Raw genomic sequence first — 20,516 nt, 5'->3', positions numbered from 1 at the left:
TTTTACAGAAGACAGCAACTGGCCGCCTCTTTGTGAGACAGCAGCCTTCCTTTCTAGTCCTAGACCAAACAAAGATCTAATAAGTAAACATTTTGTTTTTAAATTTTGTTTCAAGTTCTTTTGAGACATGGTCTCCCTCTACAGCAAAGGCTGGCTGGCCTAGAACTTCCTATGCAGCCCAAGCTGGCTTCAAACTGGAAATTCTCCTTCTTTGGCCTCCCTGTGCTGGGATTACAGGTATACATCATAAGGACATATTTGGGGGGGATGGTGAGATGACTCGGAGATAAAGATGCCTGTCACACAAGCCCGGCAGCTTGGGTTCGGTCCTGGAACCCATGTAAAGATGGGAGGAGAATGACTGCATGGACTTGTCTTTCATGTACATATTTTGGCATGGGTACCCACATCAAACACACAAACAATAAATAAACTAAAAAATGTTTTAAAAAGGAGAAGTCTATATTTAAAAAGAAACTAGAAAAGGAGTCAGACATCTTGGCATAGCCCTGTAATACCAGTAACTGGGAAGGCAGGACAGGAAGTCTGTAAATTCCTGCTAGGCTAGGTGTAAAAATACTGTCCCAGGGTGGCTGGGGAGATGGCAGAGAGCTTAAGAGCACTGGTTCCTCTTGAAGAGGACCTGGGTTTGAGTTCCAACATCCACGTGGCTGTAACTACATTTACAGGGGACTGGATGCCCTCTTGTGATCTCTGAGGGAACTAGACATATACATGGTGCACATGTATACATGGAGACAAAACACCCACACACATACAATAAATCTGAAAACAAAATAACAGCAAGAATGTATATGATGTATGTGAGTAGTTTGCCTGCATGTCTGCATGTGCACTATGTGACCACAGAGGTCAGAAGGCATCAGATCTGGAACTGTAATTACAGGCAACTGTGAGCCACCGAGTGGTTGTGGGGAACCAAGTCCTAATCCTCTGCAAGAGCAGCAGGTGCTTTTAACTGCTGAGCCACCTCTCCTGACCCTGTGCTTTTCATGAAAGTCAAATGCAATTCTCACTGGGGTGTGGCTGTCCCAGGCCGGTCACTGGACTCAGGGGCTGCAGGCCTGGAGCGGTGGCCCGTCTCTGACCCATCCCTACACCCATCAGGGTATTTTTGTGCTGAGAACTGGCTAAGACAGACTTTCACCACATAAGAGTGGGTTTGGCCTCCTGCCAAGGCCTGTAACTGTGAGCTTTTAACTCCTTTCTCAAGAAGGAATCTTTGCCTTTGTTCACGAAGAGAAGAAGACCAAACAAACTAATAGACATGCTGTTCCCAGACATCTGACACCAGTGGTCTCGGAGAAAGTGTTCTTCCAGTCTCTTGGGCTGTCGGCATCCAGGTGTGGAGAATGTTGGACACAGGCTGAGTTGCTACTCCAGGCTAGACCAGGCTGTATTAAAACAAAGACCTAAGAAAGATGATGTTTTGTTTTGTTTTGTTGAGAAAGGGTTTCTCTGTAGCTTTGGAGCCTGTCCTGGAACTAGCTCTTGTAGACCAGACTGGCCTTAAACTCACAATGATCCACCTGCCTCTGCCTCCCGAGTGCTGGGCTTAAAGGTGTGCACCACCACAGCCCAGCTTGTTTTGTCTTTTTTTTCCCCCCTTTGGAGATAGGACCTCACATTACATCTCAGGTTAGCCTGTCACTCACATTGAGACCCAGTTTGACTTTGAACTCAGAGTGATCCTCCTGCCTCATCTTCTCAAATGCTGGGATTATAAGTATGAACTACCATGTCCAACTTTTTTTTTTCAAGACAAGGTTTCTCTGTGTAGCTTTGGAGCCTGTCCTGGAACTCACTCTGTAGACAAGGTTGGCCTCGAACTCACAGAGATCTGCCTCACCAGGGCTGGGATTAAAGGTGTATACCACCACTGCCCGGCTCATGTCCAGCTTTACACCAATTTTTAAATATAAATATTGAAGTGGACATTTAAGTACCCATAATCAGTGTATTAAGTTCGAGCTCTCCCTTTTGGAGGTTCTTATATGCGGGACTGAGCCCAGGTCCCCATGAAGGCTAGCCAAGCACTCTAACACTGAGACTCATGATGAAACTTTATTTTATAAAAAAAATTGTCACAGCTTCTTACCTAATGGCTGGGATGGACTCAAATTCCGGATCTTCTTGCCTCACCACCCGAAGCAGTTAGAATCACCACACCTGACAATTTAGGCCTCTTTTTCATCGTTATGTTTTTGTTTTGTTTTGAAATAAACGTCTTTCTTTAGGCACAGTGGTGTCTAGTGCTTAAACTCTCAGGCACTGAAAAGGTTAAGAATGGAGACAACGCCAAATGCATTCTGATGACCCTTGTGACCCAGCTTCACATGGGACTCTCCCTCAGAATGACATCACTAAACACATGAATGCTTTTGTGTTTTAGTCCTGTATGTACGGGAAACCAGATTCCAAATGCTCTAAGTCCTGAGCCCTGTAATTCTGTCTCCATTATCTTTTGACGCCTGAGTGGAGAAAAGGCTTTCAAAGAGTTGCTGACGGGCATGGTGGCACAGGTCTCTGGCCCTAGCCCTAAGGAAGGGAGGCAGGAGAATCACCGTCCACTGAAGGTCAGAGTAGTTTATATTTAAGTTCTAGATCAGCTAATAGAAAAACTCTCAAAACACCAAAGCCAGACAAACAGAAACAGGGCTGGAGAGACAGCTCAGTGGGTAAGAGGGTTTGCACAAGAATCTGAGTTCAGATTCCCAACACCCACGTTAAAAGCCAGCTAAAGCATACATGTGCCTATGACTCCAGTACTGGGAGACAGGCGGAGACAGGAGGATGACTGGGACTTGCTCGTCATCAGCTTTGTTCCAGATTCAGTGAGAGACTTTGCTTCAAGACAATAAGATGGAGAGGAATTGAGCCCTCCTCTAGGAGGAGGAGGAGGCATACACATGCACACACATTACACCCACCCACGCCCACCCACCCACTCACCCCCTACATGCCATATACACACACATACACATATACGCACACCCCTACAATACATATACAAGCCACACATCTACACTCTCCCCCACGAACACATACCTACATACACCCCATACCACACACATACTAACATATATACACTCATACACACACACCCCTACTCATACACACTTACACCCACTCACACATGCATACACACACAGACATGCATACATACATGCATTCATACCTACACATACACACACCCCAAACCATGCTGAGAGGAAGACAAGCCATGTTTGCTAAGTTGAATCAGGGTCACACCAAATGGTTTTTCTTTAGTTCTACAGAGCTAAATCCAGATGATTTTCCTTAGGGTTAAAAACGCATGCTTCTCTTTACTATTCTTCTAGCCCCCAAGTAATTCATAACTAGAGACAACCACTCTTGTTTTGGCCTTCCCCGCCCCCCATGGTGGGAATTGACCTGTATATGGGCCTTGTATATGCTGGGCAGATGCTATGTCACTAAGATACATCCCAGCCTTTGCCTGAGGAATGTTACTGCCTTCAAGACCACTAGCCTATAGGTTAATACAAAATACAGACTATAAATATATATGAGGGGCCATCTTATTATACTGGAGTGGAAAAGGCCCTGGGCTTGGGCCTATCCTATGACTTTGACCTTGTCTGTAACTCCTGGGAATTTTGTTCCACGTCTGTGTTGGGCCTCATTGTACAAATGCAGGTTCTATCCTGGGGCGCATGTGACCTGTGGCTGTAACCTAAACATGACTTTAAATTGAAACAATGCCCTGTATCGATTCACAGTAACAGTGGTAACTGTGTGGTGGTGATATGGACCACAACGTGCCCAGAATCAAAACATTCCCAGAGCGTGGGCTAGAAGGTACTGAGTGAGAATGGTCAACTTGCTCTTCAACTGAAGGCCGGCTACCATAGGCTTCACCAGCTGACAGCTGCTGGGAGGCTATCAAATCACCAAAACCTTTCGCAAGGGAGCAGATAGACCACCCATCATAGAGTAAGCAAGGGGTGAATCATTAGTTCCACTGTCATTACTTAGAAGATTTAGTAATAGAGTTTTTCTTTCTTTATGGGGCAGGAGCGATGGCTCAGTGGTTAAGAACATTGAGCACACACAGGATGGCTCACAACCACTTGTACTCCAGTTCTAGAGGTTCTTATGCCCTCTTCTGGTGCCTGAGGGCACTGCACGCACATGGTACACATAACACACTCAGGCACACACAAATGTACAGTAAGCAAATAAATAAAATTTACTTAATGTGTACGTGTGTACATGTGTAAGTGTGTATGCCACCTGCATGTGAGTGCCCAAGGAGATCAGAAGAGGGCACTGGAACCCCTGGACCTAGAGCTATAGGTGGTTGTAAGTCACCCAACGTAGGTGCTGGTAGTCAAACTTGGCTCTGAAGAGCCACAGTGCTCTTAACCATTGAGCCTTCTCTCCAGCCCTTACATGAATGTTTTTATTAGAGAAGCCTGTCAGGTCTGCAATAGAGAAATGCTCCTGAGTGGCCCAGGAATAGGTGAGTAGGAAGATGATTACGCAAATGAGCATGCAGGATATTGCTTCTTAGCTATCACCAGGGAAGAAACATGAAAGACTCTGCTCCTTATCTACACCAGGGAGAAAAAAAGGCATTCAAACATAGTGTGTGTGTGGTATGTGTGTGTGTGTGTGTGTGTGTGTGTGTGTGTGTGTGTGTGTGTGTGTATGGTGGGAGTGGGAGGTGTTGGCAGAAGCTGTTTGTTTGTTCCCGGCTGCCCAGAACCAAAATAATCACACAGAAACTATATTATTTGCAATACTGTTTAGCCAATAGTTTGAGCATATTTTTGGCTTGCTCTTATATCCTAAACTAACCTATCTCTCTTAATCTGGATATCATCACATAGCTATGCCTTACAGGCATGGTTCCAGTGCATCTGTCTCTGCAGGCAGCTACATGGCTTCTCTCTGACTCTGCCTACTCTCTCTATATATCTCTTGCAGCCTGACTTTACTCTGTTAAGACATTGACCGAAGGCAGCTTCTTTATTAACCAATGGCGATAAAACATATTCACAGCATACATTACCTTCCACATGGGGGTGGGAGAGAGTGGGAGAGAAGGGGTAAGACACACACACACACACACACACACACACACACACACACACAGAGAGAGAGAGAGAGAGAGAGAGAGAGAGAGAGAGAGAGAGAGAGATTATATAGCTCCGGCTGTCCTGGAAGCTCTGTAGATTATGCTGACAGAGATCTGCCTGTCTCTGCCTCCTGTGTCCTGGGATTAAAGGTGTATTTCATCACATATGGCCTGTACTCACCAATTTTGATTGGCAGCAAATGTGGACTATAAAATTCTACTTCAATGAAGAGCCAAGACTCTCTTATATTCTGCTTGAAAAAAGGCACAGAAGTTATTTTTCAAGTTAAAGTATGGTAATAATAAGACCTTACAAACCAAGTTTATGTATTGTTAAATGGCCACTGACATTTAACCCCATTGACCTGTCTAGCAGGGTCTCATAGGCGCTCAACTAAAGCTGCTCCCCACCTGCTGCTGTTTGCTGGACACTGAAGAGCTAATCACAGAATGTGTAGGGCTGTGCCTGTGTATATGTGTGTGCAGGTGTGTGTGCACTCACAATAGGTCTCACTGAGTAGCCCTGGCTGGGCTGAAATTTGCCAGGCTGGTAGCAAATCCACAGACCTGCCTGCCTTTGCCTCTCAAGTGCTAGGATTGAACGTGCACCACCATAACCGGCACTTCCTACATTTAAATTTTTTCTATTCTGTTTTTCAGTTCTATATCTTTAGACATTTCATACAAACATACCAGGAAAACTCAGCTTTGTGCGCTGGCACCGGAAGATGGTGTATTGCACAGCCCTCCCTTGGTGAGTACCAGATGGGATATGGGATTTTTTTTTTTTGACAAAGTCAACACTATACCCATAGAATAATAAAGTGCAATTTAGCTAGGAGGAAGTTTTCATCACTGTAAGTGAGCAGCACAGCTGCCTTTCACCTGGGCTCCTGGTGAGACTCTGAGGGGCCAGGTGTAGGACAAAGGCCACCGTGGCCACAGCAGTTCTCTGAGGAGCTGCCTTTTGTTCCTGTCTCTTTGGCCTTCTCCAGCTGTGTAGCCAGAGGAAACCTGGAGATGTAAGACTCCTGCATCTTTCATATTGTTTTGTTGTTGTTTTGAGACAGGGTTGCTCTGTGTAGCTCTGGTTGTCCTGGAACTTGCTCTGTAGACCAGGCTGGCCTGGAACTCACAGAGATCTGCCTGCTTCTGTCTCCCAAAAGTGCCATTACTGGCCAACCGAATGACTGATGACAGTAAATCACAGAGGACAGAAGCCATCCTCAGCCGGAAGAGCCCACCAGGGCTGTCCCTACTAGAAGTGTCACAACTCAGAAGGAAAGGGATCCTGGCAGTCGGGAGACAAGGAATAGGACAGGTTTCTTTGGTTCTGGGTTCAGGGCTAAAGTATGTTTATCACTGGCTCAGGTCTTAGATCAGGGTGTGTTTCTTTCACTGGCTCTGGTTTCAGAGCCAGGGTGGGTTTCTTTGATGGGCTCTTTCACCCTACACCTACTGCTGTTGTTACCAAGACCACAGCTCTGGGAGACTCCGCTGTGCTTGTCTCCACAGGCACATTGATGAGAGTCACAAGCCGCTGTGGTTCCAAGCCGCACTCTGAGCTGCTGAGAACTTCACGACCACAGTGACACCTACCAACCGGCTAGAAGGGTGCACGGAGATCAATCACGGTGGTCCATCAGGAAGCAGTAAGTTCTAGACTGCTCCCAGGTCCTGCTAGAGTGCCCGCCCCTCCTTCAGAGCCTCCCGAGAGAACATTCTGTGTCTTACCACTACCCTCTCAGAGGGGCCTGGTCACCGTTCTAAAACTTCGTGCTCAAAAGTAAACTTTAGGAAGGCACCGTGTTAACAGATACTGAGCCTGAAGCTCTTCTCCGCTCATGGGCTGATTTCCAGAAGGCTGTAGCAGTCCATGGTGCCTAATCTTCAGTTCTAAAATGACTTTATTTATTTATTTATTTATTTATTTATTTATTTATGTGTGAGTGCAAGTGGAAGTGTATACACACATGCTGTCATGAATGGTGGACATCAGATGCCAACCAACCTTCAAGAGTCTCCTACAAGGTACTGGGGATTGAACCCAGGTCTTCAGGCTGAGAGGCAGGTGCCTTTACCCATCATCGGAAGCATCTCCCAGGTCCTGGTGATTTCAGTCTTTTAAACATTCCACATGAGCATAACTGCCAAAGGGCACAGCCCTTGCTGGCATGGGAGGACCCAAGCTTGTGCAGCTTGTTTCCTGGGTCTAGAAGTTCTTGCTGTTGAACACCAAATGGAAGATGGGACTGTCTGTACTTGTAGTATTACGAAATGTCATTTAAGAGGGAGGAAAGTTTAGGCTTTCTAAGAACTCCAAGAAAACCCTATGAGCCTTCATGCTATGAGGGAGGCTTTAGGTGACTAGCAACCACTTCCCACAAGTATGACTTTCTGTCTGTCTGTTTATCACCTTTGTAATACTTCCTTGCCCTTTACCTTCCACTGAGAAATTTAAGGATAGAAAGAAATCATGAGCCGGATGAAGATGGATATGTCTTAATTTTATTTTATTATGAACGGAAACACTTTGAAGATTTTTTTTTTTTAACTTGAGGGGGCTGGAAAGATGGCTCAGTGGCAGGAAGCACTTGTTGCTCTGGAGACCCGAGTCTGTTTGCCAGCACCATGTCAGGCGACTCACAGTTGCCTGTAACTCAAGCTCCAGAGGATTCAACACCCTCTTCTGGCATCTAAGGGCATCTGCGCTCAGGTCACATTCCTGCACACAAATAAATGAAAATAAAACAAATCTTCTTTTAAAAGGTATGCATAAAAGTATTTCTGAAACCTTTAACATTTATTATCTTTGTTTAATAAAAAATTTTGCTGGGGACAGTGGTGTACAACATTAATCCCAGCATTTGGGAGGGAGAGGAAGGCGGGTCTCAGTGAGTTTGAGGCCAGTCTGGGTGTTTTCACTGTAAGTGTGTAAATGTGTAAGTGTGTCTGGTACCTGAGGAAACCAGGTATCAGATCACACAGAACCAGAGCTGCAGACAGTTGTGAGCTGCCATGTGGATGCTGGAAGTCGAGCCTGCATCTGCTAGAAGAGCAGCCAGTGCTCTTAACTGCTAAACCATCTCTCCAGCCCCATGTTATCCTCTTCTTCCTCCTTCTCTTCCTGGTCTTCTTCTAGACAGGATCTCAAGTAGCTATGTTTGGTCTTGAACTTGCTATATAGCTGAGGATAACCTTGAACTCTTGAATCTCCAGCCTTCCTAGTGATGGGTTTATAGACATAAACCAACACACTCAGCTTCCATATTTTTTTGTTTGTTTGTTTTGAGACAGAGTTTCTCAGTAGCTATTGAGGCAGTCCAGGAACTAGCTCTTGTAGACCAGGCTGGTCTCCAACTCACAGAGATCCGCCTACCTCTGCCTCCTGAGTTCTGGGATTAAAGGCGTGTGCCACCACCGCCTAGCTTATATCTTTTACTTATTTATTTACGGGTGCACAGATGTGTGAGTGTGAGTGAGTGTGTGTGTGTGTGTGTGTGTGTGTGTGTGAAGTCAGAGGTTGATGCTGACCAACTGTCTCACATTATTTTATTTATTTATTTATTTATTTATTTATTTATTTATTTATTTATTTATTTTTGAGACAGTGCCCCTCACTAAATGTGAAGCTCACGGATTGGCTGAGATGGCTGTCAGGGCCCACAGGGACCCAGTGCCTCACCCCTTATTCTTGGTGTTACAGGTTCATGATGCCCACAGTGGGGTGTTTGCTGAGGCTGGAGATCTGAACTCAAGTCTTCATACTTGTACAAAAAACAGTTTTACCAATTAAATTACCTTGCTAGCCCTCCATTATCCTTAAACATTCTTACTGCTCTATTTTATTATTTTATGAGTACAGATGTTTTGCCGACTGTGTATCTGTGCACATGTGAATGCAGGACCCATGAAGGCCAAAAGAAGGCACTGGGTTCCCTACAACTGGTGAGACATCAGGTGGGTGGTGGGAACTGAACCTGGGTCCTCTGGAAGAGCAGCCAGTGCTCTTAACCTCTAAGCCATCTCTCCAGTCCCCCATTATTTTTTTTAAAAGTGTGTGTGTGTGTGTGCATGAGTGTGTGGACACTGGGAAGAATGAGGATTATGATTCAAGGCTACTCTGGACTACATAGCAAGTTCTAGGCCAGCCTGGGCTATATAGGGAGTTCTAGGTCAGCCTGGGCTACTCTGAGCTACATAATAAATTGTAGGTCAGCCTAGGATTCTTAGTGAGAGCTGACAAAAAAAAAAAAAAAAACACAAAGGACAGATCATGGCGGTCTAGTACTTGAAATTCCAGCACTTGGGAGCTGAGGTAGTAGGAATGCTGCTTGTTTGAGGCCAACCTGGGCTTCACAGTGCGTTCCAGGCTTCACAGTATGGTGGGCTTCACAGTGTGTTCCTGGCTTATGGTGTTACAGGGTGGAACTGTCTAAAAGTAAAGCAAAACAAATCCCCCTAAAAAAAAAAAAAACCTAACAAAATAAACAAAAGCTGAAACAAACGAGAAAGAGAATGACTCAGGTGTCCCCAATCCTGCCCAGCTTTGCATCTGTGTAGGACCTGCCGCTCCTACAGCCTTGGCAAAGGTTTTGGGGTCCCTAACCTTGACTATGGTCCAGACAAATTTGTACTGTCTGGAAGACACTGGGGAGCCTGGCAAAGAGAGCAGATGTTGCCAGGCCTCGGCAATCCGTCATGATGGAACCCCTGCCCAGTGCTGCTGTAATGTGGCTTTAACAACGCCGCACCTCTGAGCTTGGGCACCAGGAGACTTTTCAGAGACATGAGCCCACTCTTGGCTTGGCCTTCAACAAATAAGTACTCAAAACTTTTAATTGGCTTAATCAGCATGGTTGTCAATGCTGCCCCATGTGAACCATTTCACAAGCAATGAAGAAGAGGCAGATTTTGGTGGGGGAAAAAACTGGCTCATCAGTGTCTGTTTTTCCCTCTTTCCTTCCTTCCTTCCTTCCTTCCTTCCTTCCTTCCTTCCTTCCTTCCTTCCTTCCTTCCTTCCTTCCTTCTTTCTTTCTTTCTTTCTTTCTTTCTTTCTTTCTTTCTTCTCCCAGTCTGCCTTTAGCTCAAAGGTCAAAACTGGTGGGCAGGAAGAAGTCTCCACAAGGAAGCAAGAGGATGACAAAGAGCCCAGTGGTTAGGAAGCTGCCAACAGGACAGCATGTAGTGCAACACCCAAAGCCAGGAGACAGTTAAACCTGCCTCAGCCCCAGACTGCTGGCTGGCTTGAGTTTGGTGATGCTGGGGTTGGAGTGCTTTGAGGCTCCGAATCTATTTCCTCTGTATTTGGAGTCATGGCCCCATTCCAGTCTTCAGTTCACCCCAACACTCACTATCTCTGTGACCCTAGTTTATTCATCTTTTGTTCCTGGTTTTTCAAAAAGAAGTTTGGATAAAGATGGAGATAGCAGCTAGGTGGGGGCACACACCTTCAATCCCAGCCCTCGGAAGGCAGAGGCCAGCCTGGTCTACAGAGTGAGTTTCAGAACTGCCAGAGCTACACAGAAAAACCCTGTTTCAAAAAAGAAAACCCCCCCCCCAAATAACAAACAAACAAAAATGACAACAAATATACTGGAGATGAGGAAACAAAAGGCAGAAGCTGAAATTCAGTGAAAGGTTTTTTTGGCTTCTCAAACTTGCTGTCTATTGTCAGCACATTTATCTATCCAGACCATAGCAGTAACAGCCGCTGGTTCCCACCAGTTGTGGCAAATCTCCTACCAGATGAGAACAAAGTGGGCAAACAAGCTGTCTCAGGTAGGGTTTTGTGGCTAGGAATAGCCGCCGCGACCACAGGGACACTTCCAGAGGAAAGCCTGAACTGGGGCTGGCCTGCAGTTCAGAGGTCATGGCAGGACATGGCAGAGGGAAGACGTGGTGCTGGGGAAGGAACAGAGTTCCGCATCTTGATTCACAGGTTGGGCTTGATTTGAGCTTCCGAAATCTCAAAGCCCACCCCCATGGTGACACATTTCCTCCTACAAGGCCACACCATCAATAATGCCACTCCCTGAGTCTATGAAGCCATTTTCATTCAAACCGCCACACACCTAAACACCTGAAGAACCAATACTCACCTACATCTCAGCTCCTTGAGCAATTAAGAGCTCCTGGCCCCTAACAATCCAGGTTTGCCGGACACAGAGCACTGAAGCTGAACTGAGCTGGAGCTCCCTCTTGTCTAGTGTTAGAGGGTGCTAAGCAGGCTGTAGCGAGGTTGGGGGAGGACTGACGATTGTCATCAACACCTACTCAGCTATTGACACTGAGTGTTGTACTGCTGAACTTGCCAGGCCGGATCAACAGTGGCATGAGGGATGTTGGGTAAACAACCAACGCCTGACCGACCTGGGGCTTGCTCCACAGGAGAGCACTCATGTCATGGACAGCAGAGCTGGTCAAAGCCCCTGGCTGGGGAAGTCCTGGGCCCAGGAAGAGAAGCTGCTGCTACTGTTTTGCCAAGTGCAAATGACGTGCCCATCAAATTGCCTTCCAAATACTTCCCTTCCTGCCTGTAAGGTGGTGCTGCTGTGAGCTTTGGGAGCAGGCTGTGGCTACTGCAGAGACATAGCGGGTCTAGGTGCTGAGAGGAAGAGAGGAAGGCCAATGAAACACAAGACCCGTGGTCTTTTCTGAAATCTCAGTAATGTACCACTCCAAACCAGAAATGGATTTTAGGAGCCAACTTCCTCATCACCGCCTTCCAGTCAGCAAACAACAAGCCCCATGCTTCTCCCTGTCTGCGGAGTGTACTAAGACGGACGGGAAAGGACTCTTCAGAGTACTTAAATCCCCATGAAAATGCACTGCAAAATAGCAAGCAGTACGCTTTTTGATTGTTGCCATTTGTGTTTGTTTTTTAGCTGTTGTTGTTTGCCGACAAACACACAATACACAGTTTCCCAGACTTGTAGATGCTTCTTGTTTTCTGGAATCTGATTCCCTGAGTCACAGCTGAACCAAAGCCTCCTGCCAGCTCTGCTGTAACCCAAGGAACCACCGCTTTCCTCAGAGTAGAATCTCAGAGTCACATGCAGCTTCCCTGTTCCTCAACAAGAGGTGCTGCCAGGGTGTTCAGGAATTCCCCTTCTGAGTCCTACAGGCCTTCCGGAAACACACGAAACCAAGTGTGCATTCACAGTCTTTTAGGTATGTGTCCAAAATAAACTGCCCACACCAGTCATCTCATCACTGTGGAGCGGGGATAGAGTCTGTGGCCAAGCTGGGTCACATAGCAAAATCAAACTAAACAGACACCAAATGAACAAACATACTACCTGTCACAAGCCGGATTGAGGCTATTAGCTAATGAAGCCCAGACAGTTGGTGAGCTTCGATTACAGACAGTCCGACCGTTACCAGAGCGGATGTCTCCGACTAGCGCAGCGCCTGCCTTCACCCGTAATTAACTGCACTTTCAGACTAATAATATGGCTGGGAAGCACTGGCCTGGGGAACCTCTGGCAACAGCCCAAGGGATTCCGAGCAAAGACTCCTGAGAAGGTCAAAGCCAGGTAACAGCAGGCATGAGCAGGCACTAATAAAAACACCTGGTGGCAGGGGACTGACCTAAGCACTTTGCTTTACATGTAGTAACTAATTTAACGCCGACAACCTCTAAGATCCTGCCGTCACCCCACGTAAAGTGGTGGGACTGAAGAAAGCCTAAGCAGCCAGAACAGAATATTAACACAGCCACGAAGTGATGGAGATGCCACGGTGGACAAGGTGGACAGCTTCCCGTGGTTTCCCCACGGGCCGCACGGAAGCTCCTAGAAGCCCACCGGCCCTAGCCAGCTCTCCCTCCATATGTTTGCTTTTGATGCCTTGAATCCCATTGTTGAAAAAGCAAAGAACAACGGAGTATCTCCGTATTACACAGCGGAATCTCAACCTGTGTCCTGAGGATGCCCTTCCAAATAGTCTGACGTATCAATTAAGTCCTGGACCAGAGAACCGACATGGACAAAGAATCTAAAGAAATAATATTGGCGCACATCTTTAAAAATCTCGGGAGGCAGCGGCAGGCAGATCTTTGTGAGTTCGAGGCCAGCCTGGTCTACTAGAGCTAGCTCCAGGACAGGCTCCAGGGATACAGAGAAACCCTGCCTCGACAACAAAACAAAATGGAATAATATCAAACAAGGGAGCTTTGAAAGTACTCTGTACTCCTAGCACTTGGGTTGCAGAGGCAGGTGAATGTATAGCCTGGTCTACATAATGAGTTCTAGCACAGTCAGGGCTACATAGAACGACCCCTTTCCCCTGCCCCTCTAAAAGAAAGGAAGGGATCTATAAAACCACAGAGATGCGGTACATTCATTGTGGGCAAGATATCCCCACAAAAATGTCCTGAATGAAACCTGGAAGGCACAGGGGGCCAGGACTGCACCAACAGTCCAAAGACCAAGAAGCATTCAACCCCAAGACCTGCAGGCCTCCCCAGGAAAGGTTTGCTGCGGCGGCGGCCCTGCCCTCCAGTTGCAGCAGGTAGATTGCTTACACTTGTACCACACCACTTGACATGCTAAAGCAGAGGGATTGTTGTGGATAAAAGGATAGCCTGGGCTACATAATAAGCTCCTAGCAAGCCTGGACTACGTAGTAAGACTATCTCACAACAACAAAACCAAACAAACAAACAAAAACAGCAGTGCCCGCCTTGACTCTGCCGTCTTTGGGAACTGTTCCTTTAGAGACCCTGGACTGCAAGCCGGGCAGTGGTGGGCACACCTTTAATCCCAGCACTCGGGAGGGAGAGGCAGATGGATCTTTGAGTTTGAGGCCAGCCTCGTCTACATAGTGAGTTCTAGGACAGCTAGGGCTATACAGAGAAACCCTGTCTCCAAAACCAAACTAAGGGCTGGGGAGATATCTCAGTGGTTACGAGCACTGACTGCTCTTACAGAGGACCCAGGTTCAATTCCCAGCACCAACATGGCAGCTCACAACCGTCTGTAACTCCAGTTCCAGGGCATCTGACATCCTCACACCAATGTACATAACAAAATAAAATAAAATAATGTATTAAAAGAAACCTAAAATCTACTGGACAGCCAGGCCCATATCCCTTTGGGCTATCTCTCCAGCCCTGCCACAGTGAGCCTCAATGACCAGTTATCTCTCCAAGTTCTGAGCTTTCTGAGAGAAAGGCCTGCCTGGAACTCACCTTTCTTTTCCTGAAACCTAGCAGAACGGCTATAGAGCAGGCTCTCACCTAGATGGAGCATGAACTGCAAAAGCTCATGGTGAGGCAGAGATGGGTAAATACCATGTGCCTTGGGGTAGTTAGTATCTATCTGTAGTCTGTATCTTAAATATGGTATATTTATATATACTAAATACCTATCTGTAGGTATTTAGTAGGTATCTGTAGTCACCCACAGCCCTACAGAGTCTTCTGAGATAAGGTCTTTGGTAGCTCCAGCTAGTCTCAACTCCTGCTAAGCCGAGGATGACCCTGACCTTCTGAGCCTCTCTCCTCCTATAGAAACTACAGCACATACCATCACGCCCAGTGTCTACAGTACTAGTGATGGAACCCAGGGCTTCCTGAGCCCTGGGCAAATGCTCCTAACTGAGCTACATCTCCAGTTGGCCCTGTTTACTGCATCATAAATCTGGAACTATTTAAAGATACCATTTGGGGGCTGAAGAGATGGCTAAGCGGTTAAGAGCATTTGCTGCTCTTGTGAAGGACCAGAGTTCAGTTCTACATGGTGGCTTACAACTTTCTAAAACTTTAGTTCCAGAGGATCCGGTGCCTTCTTCTGGCTTCCTCTGGTACCAGGCATGCATGTGGTACCCATACATACATTTAGGCAAGCGTGCACATGTTTACGCTCATGCCCCAGTTCACCTGTGGAGGATGGATGACAACCTTCGAGAGTTGGTTCTCTCCTTCACCACGTATACCTGGGAGAGAGAACTCAGAGTCTTTATCTACTGATCCATCTTATCAGCCTGTTTTTACTTTTGATTGTTTTGAAACAGGGTCTTAGCACGTGGCACTGATGGGCCTAGACCTGGCTGGCCTGGAACAAGGTGCCTCTGCCTCCTGAGTGCTAGGAATAAAGGTGTGAAGCACAGCACCTGCCCCACCCCCAACTTCTATTTGTTCATTAACTACTGATATGCCTTTTAAAAAAAAATGGGGGGGCCTTTTTTGAGACAGGATTTCTCTTGTATAGCCCTGGCTGTCCTGAAACTTGCTCTGTAGACCAGGTTGGCTTCAAACTCAGAGACCTGCCTGTCTCTGCCTCCCAAGTGCTGGGATTAAAGGTGCGTGCTGCCATACCCAGCTTCTCAGAATATTTATGTCCCTCCCTAGATCTTTAGCTTTTCTTTCTCAGCCAATATAACCCATCCTGAGGGGAGATGTCACATGTACTTTATAGCCTGCTGACCTACATGATATCTCAGAGACCACACCCAATTCTAGGCCCTTAAACTATAGAACTCTTCTTCACTGAAGAGGTCACATGTACTTTTCAAAACAGTTTCAATGTAGCCATGCCTTAAGCTTTATTGCGCACCAATAAATTGTTGCCAGGAATTTTTTTTCCCAAAATTGTACTGGACTTAAATAAACTGGCCTGGTGTCAGACTCCAGAAGTTTGAATCAGCTGCAGCTAAGTCAGGCTGAACTGACAGTTTTCCCGCCAGCCGGCTGTGACACTTGCAGGAACCCCCACAATTCTGCTCTAGACATTTTATCAGAGCGTCAGGGAAAGGGCCAGGACAAGGGGATGGACGGCCTTGGGACCGGGTAATGACCTGGAGGATGTGGGTGCTGCTGGGCAAGCAGAGAGACTGGAGTTCACATCCTAGGACCACGTGAAGCTGGGCATGGCTGTGCCTTTACCCTGGTGCAGGGTGTGCCAGGGAGCTCAGCCAGACTGACTGAAAGAGAAGCCTACCTGGAGACCACATCACATATGGATGTGTGTGTGTACATACCTGTGCATATATATGTATTTAGAGATGTTTACTAACTCAGATTTTATCAATGTTATGTCAATTCTTAAAGCCTTCATCATTAATCAAGTCACGCTTTGTTGCTGTGGGCTTTTCAAGTCTTTAAGTGAAGGTCCCTGTCTGTGACAACACCATTACCAAGGCAATTTATAGAAGAAGCAGTTTGGGGGGAGGGCTAAGTTTCAGAGGGGTAAGTCTGTAGCCATCCTGGTGGGGGGATGGTGCTGAGCTATAGCTGAGAGCTCACACTCCTGCCACAGCAGGAGGCAGAGAGAGAGCTAACTGGAGTGGTCTGACCTTTTGAAACCTCAAAACCCACTCCCAGTGACACACTTTCTCCAGGAAGGCCACTCCTCCTAACCCTTCCCAAACAGACCAACTGGGGACCAAGTGTTCAAACACATCAGCTAACAGATCAACTGGGGACCAAGTGTTCAAACACATCAGCTGTCTCAGTTAGGGTTTTATTGCTGTGACAAGCCACCATGACCACAGCAATTTTTTTTTTTTTTTTGGTTTTTCGAGACAGGCTTTCTCTCTATTCCTTTTTCATTTTTAGCTTATGCCTGTGTGTGAGTGTCATGTGTGAGTGTCACGTGTGAGTGTCACGTGTGAGTGCCATGTGTGTCATGTGTGAGTGTCATGTGTGAGTGTCAGCATCCACTATCGTGCCACACAAAGGACAACCCAAGCTGTCTGTCCTGCTTTGTCTCCCGTCTTTTTTTTTTTTTTCCTGCAGCTGACTCCGAGCTTCCGGGATTCTCCCGTTTCTACCTCCCACCTTTCCACAGGAATGCTGGGATTATACATATATGCACTTGGGGCTGGAGAGATGGCTCTTCCAGATGACTTGAGGGTTTTCAACTGTCTGTAACTCCAGTCTCAGTGGGATCTGATGCCCTCTTCTGGCCTCCACAAGTACTGTCTATACACGGTACAGACACAACCAGGCAAAATACCATACACATAAAATTAAAATAAAGATGGAAAAGTGTGCGCACTGCTGCCTCTGACTTCATGTGAGCGAGCTCTGGGGTTTAGACTCTGGGCCCCTCACTTGCACACTTCTGCTAGCTTTGAGGCACGGCTTTGCTACACGGAGATACTGAACACATAGTCCAAGACGACCTTGAACTCTCAACTGTGGTGCCTCATTCTCCTGGGTGCTGAGATTACAGGTGTGAGTTAACACACTTAGCTTCTGTTGGTTTTTGCTGAGTTTCGTTTCTGTTGATTTTGTTTCGTTTTGTTTTTCGAGACAGGGTTTCTCTGTAGCTTTGGAGCCTGCCCTGGAGCCATCTCTTGTAGACCAGGCTGGCCTCGAACTCAGAGAGATCCACCTGCCTCTGCCTCTCAAGTGCTGGAATTAAAGGTGTGCACCACCACCGCCCAGCAATTTTTAAGAATAATTTAATTTTACTTGCATGAATATTTTGCCAGTATTTGCACGATGTGTGTCCTTTGGAGCTGCCATGCGGGTACTGGGCCTAATCCCGGGTCTTCTGCAAGAGAGGACGGCACTCTTAGCCATGGAGTCATCTCTCCAGGCCCTCTGCTGTTTTCAGTTGTGTACATGTGTGTGTGTGCATGGGCGTGAGTGTGTGCATGTGAGTGTGCCCGAGTGCAGTGCTGTTGGATCCCTGGGTCTGGAGTTATGCGCAGAAGCGGCTAGAAGAGCAGAAGGCACTAAGCACTGAGTCATCTCCCCAGCCCTGCGCTGCTTTGAAAAGACTCATTAACAACATTTAACACTGGTCTCAGAGTGACACTCTAAATGCGGGTTAGGCTACTGTTCTACTTCGCTTGTATTTTAAGTCATCCTGCCTGTCGATCTGTGCAATCTTGCAAAAGTAAAACCCATCAAGATTGTTTCAGGCTGCAACTTTCCCAAGCAGGTCTTAAAAAAAAAAGTACCATATTAAAAAGACAAACACAAAACCCAGACACTGTGGACTACAATAGCGAAGCTTGTAAGACCACTGCTGTACTTTCTCTGCGTCTATTCATGGCTCAAACATCTAACGAGCAATCTATGTGCCCAGGTGTCTTAAAGTTTCCATTGCTGTGATAAAACACCATGACCAAAAGCAACTTGGAGTGTGTGTGTGTGGGGGGGGTGGTATTTTGTTTATATTTTCCTTTTTGTTGTTGTTGTTTGTTTTTGTTTTTAAAAACAGGGTTTCTCTCTGGCTTTGGAGCCTGTCCTGGAACTAGCTCTTGTAGACCAGGCTGGCCTCAAACTCACAGAAGACATGCCTGCCTCTGCCTCTGCCTCCCGAGTGCTGGGATTAAAAGCGTGCACCACCACCGCCCAGCTTGCTTATATTTTCATATCACAGTTCTTCTTCTTCTTCTTTTGTTTTTTTTGGAGGCAGGTTTCTCTGTGTAACAGTCCTGGCTGTCCTGGAACTCACTTTGTAGACTAGGCTGGCCTCGAACTCAGAGATCCACCTGCCTCTACCTCCCAAGTGTTGGGATTAAAGGTATGCACCACCATGCCCAAGGAGCCTGCTTTCTCATAGCACCCAGGATCATCAGCCCAGGGGGTGGTACCACCTACAAACTGGGCCCTCCCACATCAATAACTAATTAAGAAAAATGTATCACAGGCTTGCCTACAGGTCAGTCTGGTGAGGGCATTTTCTCAGCTGATGTTCCGTCTTCTAAAAGTGGAGAACAAGTGAGGCAGACACCTGTGGTCCGCCTCCAGTCTGCACATGCATGCACATGTGATGCATGCACATGTGACACACACACACACGTGAACAGAGTGAGCACCACTGGCTATAAGCATCTGTGGCGAGTGAGAGTGAACAACCCTCTGCCTTCGGGAGCGGAGAGGCAAGAGGTCCTCACCAGCGTTCTCTGTGCGGATCGCCAGGAAAGTACACACAGGGCTGCGGGAGTTTTCGGCAGTGCTCGGAGGAGGAAGGCCAGGTGGCCCAGCAGAGAGGAAAATCTGACCCTGGCGAACAAGGCCCATCGTGAAAGAGAAATAGAAACTTTTATCCTCACCAAAGCAGAACAAAGAGCTCAAGGGTCTCAATGCACTCAGTTCTCGTCAACAGAACATTCAGGCCACCCACTTCTCTTGCAAAGAAACTGAGATGTGGAGTAACACAGATGCAGACGGTAAGTCACCCTAGGAACAGAAGGCAAACTACCAAAGGGATGCTGTTGAGCACCTAGTTAAAGAGTAGGCACAACCAGAGGGAGTTGCTATGGAAACACAGATGCCAGCAAAGATGGAAGAACGGTAAAGATCACAAATAACTTAGTTCTAAAGTAGTTTTCTTGTACACAAAATATTTAAACTCCATGTGTGTTTAACTCTGTATGTGAGAGGGAGAGAGACAGGGGGGAGAGAGAGAGAGAGAAGAAGAAGAAGAAGAAGAAGAAGAAGAAGAAGAAGAAGAAGAAGAAGAAGAAGAAGAAGAGGAGGAGGAGGAGGAGGAGGAGGAGGAGGAGGAGGAGGAGGAGGAGGAGGAGAAAGAAGAGAGAGGAGGGGGGAAAGAGAGGTGAGAAAGAGAGGGAGAGAAGAGAGAGGAGAAAGAGGGAGAGGGAGGGAAGAGAGGAAAGAGAGAGGAAAGAGGAGAAATAGAGGAGAGGGAGGAGAAGGAGAGGAGAGGAGGGGGTAGAGGGAAAGAAAGCATAGGGGAGAGAAAGAGATCTCACTGTGTGGTCCAAGCTGGCCTCAAACTCATGATCCTGCTATGTTGGAACACAAGTGCTGGGATTACAGGCATATGCTAACATGCCTGACAGACTATTTTGAAAATGTTCTCTGAGCCATGAGTGGTTCTATATGCCCATAATTCTAGCACTTGAGAGAAGAGAGTTTGGGGTTCGTGGCCAGCTTGAGTATATTGAGCTCATGTCTCAAAACACAACACAACACAAAAGAAACAGTGTCCTCTGGCTACTTATTTACAGGTAGAGGAAGTTGAGGAAAGAAAAAATGGCAGCAAGAGCAGTGGGAGGCTACTGTAATGGTGAGGAGCAAGGTCAAAAAGGCAGGGAAGAGGGCTGAAGAAGAAGTTAGAGCAACAAGGCCATGCGTGAGTGCATGCGTGTGCGTGCATGCATGTGTGCGCGTGCATGCGTGTGTGTGTGTGTGTGTGAGTGTTAGGGTAAGGGGAAAGGAGGCAGTAAACAGTGTTGTGAGGAGCGAATCCCTGCCACTTTTCTCTTTGTATGTGTTTGTGCACATTTGCGCGTATGTGCTGGACTGCTGTACCCAGCAGTGCCTGCCAATCCTCTCCACTTAGTTTCTTTGCGACAGGTTGCCCTCTGACCCTGTAACCTGCTAACTTGGCTGGACTGGCTGGTCAGCAAGGCCAGGGCTCCTCCTTTGAGTGTCTGGGCTCTAACG

At 47.0% G+C, this 20,516-nt stretch overlaps 1 long non-coding RNA gene across 1 annotated transcript; it reads right to left on the bottom strand.

Annotated features, from left to right (window-relative positions):
• Positions 1-7,629: 7,629 nt before the first annotated feature.
• On the bottom strand, positions 7,630-11,502 carry LOC146890985 (uncharacterized). The gene is made up of 2 exons (XR_014998145.2): positions 11,245-11,502; positions 7,630-7,868 (listed from the first exon to the last, which is right to left on the bottom strand). It is a non-coding gene; the product is annotated as an uncharacterized LOC146890985 (long non-coding RNA).
• Between the last annotated feature and the right edge of the window lie 9,014 nt (positions 11,503-20,516).

Source organism: Myodes glareolus, chromosome 19, assembly GCF_982192425.1.
Source record: "Myodes glareolus chromosome 19, mMyoGla1.1, whole genome shotgun sequence".
In the NCBI taxonomy this organism is placed as follows: domain Eukaryota; kingdom Metazoa; phylum Chordata; class Mammalia; order Rodentia; family Cricetidae; genus Myodes; species Myodes glareolus.
Note: the sequence above shows the minus strand (reverse complement) of the source record. Positions and strands in the feature narration are given on the sequence as shown.